This window comes from Aristolochia californica, unplaced genomic scaffold (genome assembly GCF_029961685.1).
Source record: "Aristolochia californica isolate CCGP_79_NKW_82.1479 unplaced genomic scaffold, dmAriCali1.0.hap1 SCAF_15, whole genome shotgun sequence".
In the NCBI taxonomy this organism is placed as follows: Eukaryota; Viridiplantae; Streptophyta; class Magnoliopsida; order Piperales; family Aristolochiaceae; genus Aristolochia; species Aristolochia californica.
Window position 1 is genome coordinate 15,853,896 of NW_027181826.1, and position 3,663 is coordinate 15,857,558.

The following is a 3,663-nucleotide window of genomic DNA, read 5'->3' on the forward strand; positions in this document are numbered from 1 at the left end:
GGAAAAAAGTGGGTTGTTTGGCTCAGGTGAATATCCTAACGTACGTTAACTTGAAAATTTAATTTTTTCTACTCCTATTTTTTGGATCATTAGGTCATTCACATCTTTCACATGTTTGAGGCATCCATATCCATATTTAAATCATGTTAAGATCAATTAGAAATTTCTTTCTTATAAAATTCCAAGTTATTAGGGGCTGTACTAGTGGAATTTCCCAAACTTGGATAACAAAAACTTTGGTGTTCATTTTTAGTGCATGAAATTTTTTTCTTCACTTACATTTATTATATTTTTCAATTTTTTGCATACATAAACTCTAAAATTTTCATTTTGTTCAGATCTATTTGCCTTATCTTTTTGTTTACGAGAAAAAAGGGAGAGTGAAAACTCAAGTTTGGATTTGAAAAAAAATTGAACATCCAAAATGGAAATGCACAAATGCACAGAGAGATAATTCCAAAAAATATTTGTGATTTTTTGGGATTTTAAAATCTTTTAGTTTTTTATATATTAGGTTATGGAATCATTGGAAAAGTGGGGGTGAGGGAATTTCAACATAGTATTGACTCCCATACCATAAGTCATTTCTAACAAAAATTATTGCCGTTACGCATCATTATGTTACGATCCCAGATCTGACACAAGGATTCTTTGGGAGGATCTGGGATCTGCCATGGGTTACGGGTCTTCCAGGCATCACTGTAGGGATAGTAGGAAGACATGTGGAAGACGAAGATCAATGGAGGATGAGAGAATACGTGGGTTTTTGAGGAAAATTGTAACCTCGAGATCGAGAAGGTGATATCAAGCCTATTGACGCTAGATTTAACCTAATTATCAATACTTCAATGCTAGTCTTTCTCATTACTCTTACCCCTTACATAGGGTTCACCCTGTTAGGATTTAATATAAAATATTACAAAAATACCCCTATAAATAAAATATTCCCAAAAATACCCCTGTGGCCTAAACTGAAATAAATTAAAGTAAATTAATGAAAAAAATAAAATAATAATGTTATTGTGTTCATTACACCCCCCAGGAAGAACGAGCTTGTCCTCAAGCTCGAAAGTAGGGTTTATAGCAGCATCTTGTTCTACAGCCAGATCTCTATTCGTTTGAATGAAGGCAAAAATATCTTCCGCTGAGCTATTCCCCACGTACTATGATATTTTGCCAATGGAGGACAAGCAGTACAAAGTAGGGTAGCCCTTCACACCAAAGGTACCAGTTAGGATATCATTTGTAGTGGCATCAATTTTGGCACTAACACATCCTTGTCATTTTGAAGGAGACAACCACTTCATCCAGTATAGGTAGTACTTTCTGGCAATGCCCACACCATGGTACAGAAAACTCCAACAAAAAATTGTGCCCAGAATTTAGAACCATCTCTTGGAGGCTAGCAGCAACAACAACCTGGACTGATGCACCATTAAATTCTGGAATAGGCGCTGATATGCTGAATGGCTCAAGTTTACCTTTCTTGTATGCTGTCAACCAAGAAGCAAAGTGGTCAGGCTCCAACTTTGATTTGAAGAATTTCTGGCCCTCTTCATGTTGTATGATAATGAGAGGCACCTGGGCCTCCTTAAGGTCAAAATAATGGAAGGCACCTTGGGCTGCTGCAACCTCACCTAAAAGAAAGTATATGCCATCAACTTCAGCTAAACTTGGGAAGTTTTCATAGTCCACACCTGTGAAGTCAGGCAAAATCCCAACAATAGTTATCATTACCACATCGATGATGTCACCCGCATGTTCTGCAGTTTTAATTGCAGTTGCTGCAGCGCCCACTTGTTTCTTGAGAGATGCTATAATCCCATCAAAATCCCTGGGACCTTTGGAATCATCAATAGTCTTCCCTCCATTCCATAGAATCTTCAGTGTGGGAAAACCCTTCACATCATATAGACGTGCAAGCTCTTGTTTGTCTCGTCATTGGCATCAACCTTAGCGAGAGCAACTGGAGGGTCATGGCTCCTCAATATAGATGCAACTTTCTCATACTCAAGAGCAATATTCTTACAATGTTCCCCATTGGGAAAGTTGTACGGCCTACCCATTTCACCTCCTGTAATGTGCTTGTAAACTCCAGTTTTGTAGTGTGCAAAGTCCTCATATACAGTAAAAGCGACCTCCATAGGACCATTGACATAACCCTCATCCATGAGGTCTGCAGGAGCTGAACTGATTTTGTAGGCCTCAACACTGTAGTGCTTAGACTCTTGCTAGAGCATGTCCTTCACAGTACACCTCTTTGCACACTTATGGGTGGAATACACGGGTTCACAACCCGGATGTCCACCACCAATGTCATCACAATAAGGGTCACTCTCTTCGGTAACAACACCATTCTGAACAAGTACTACCATGCATGATAAGGATAGCCCCCATCACAACCATATCCACACCTAAAACCACAACATGCTAATGCATCGTTCACAGATAGGGAAATGCTCACAGTAAGATGGATGCAGCATCGATCTAATAGCGATTCCACGGCACCAAATGCCCAACAAGAGCCACAGTGTCCCTGAGCATCAATCATATACTCCTCAACTTTTGCGGCCAAATCTGAACAGAATCTCACTATCATGACATTAAACCGTCCCTCCAATTCCATCTCCCTTGCTGAATTCATCTTCTGATGGTTCCAAGGGAGTGAATGGTTATTCTGGAGCAAGACAATTCCTTCCCTAGCAGCCTTAGCAGCAAGCTCGATATGATCTATGGGGCAAACATCCTCTTTCCCAAGGGAATCGTAACCATCAGGGCTGCCATCATAGAAACCAAGCCTAATTAGAACAACATAGAGATTTCTGAAGGCCTTGTCCACTTCTGTTTCCCGGACTCAGCCATGCTGGACAGAAAGGAAGGTGTAGTTGGTGTAATAAACGCCACAATCGAGATCCAAACCAGCTTCTAAGGTTTGTGCTACTGCATCTTCTGCTTCATCATTCAGCCAGTTGTGACCATGGTGCATGACTTCAAGTGAATCACAATCGGCAACAATGTATCCATGAAGAGCCCATTCTCCTCGAACGGTTGCAGATAAGAGCCTGTTATCAGCACAAGAGGGAACACCATTGATGTGATTATAAGAACAGATAACACCACTCATATCTCCATCCTTCACACATATTTCCAATGGATCCTTGAATATATCCTGCAAGGCCTGGACTGTTACCCTGGCATCACCCTTCATTCCCATCTCCCTTGCTGAGTTCTTCAGTGCCTTCCCAATATCCCCCTCCTTGTCATCAATGTTTTGTTCATGAAGGCCCTCAACGGCAAGAGCAGCAGACAATTCATCCACGAAATTAAACACAAGGTTGCTAATTGAATGATGGACAAGAACACTACTACTGGTCTCAGTAGGAGAAGAAGAAAATGACATCTAAAATTTTTTTGCCATCATTCCAGATCCCAAGAAAATTTCCCTCTCGGAATTCATACACACCAGTTGTAAGTTTGCCAAGACGATGTCGGATGTGTTTCTCTGCTTCCTGGAACAGAAACTAACCAGGCAAAAAATTCAAAATTGAAGTTCATGGCCAAACAGCATACAGGGGATCCAGAAAATTAAACGCCACAACTGCAATTCGAAGATCCACATCCGCACAGGTATTGTGCTCATCCACAGAAAACCAAAACCCCTCA

At 40.7% G+C, this 3,663-nt stretch overlaps 1 pseudogene; it reads right to left on the reverse strand.

Annotated features, from left to right (window-relative positions):
- Nucleotides 1–1,163: 1,163 nt before the first annotated feature.
- LOC137951185 (uncharacterized) lies at nt 1,164–3,400 on the reverse strand (annotated as a pseudogene).
- Between the last annotated feature and the right edge of the window lie 263 nt (nt 3,401–3,663).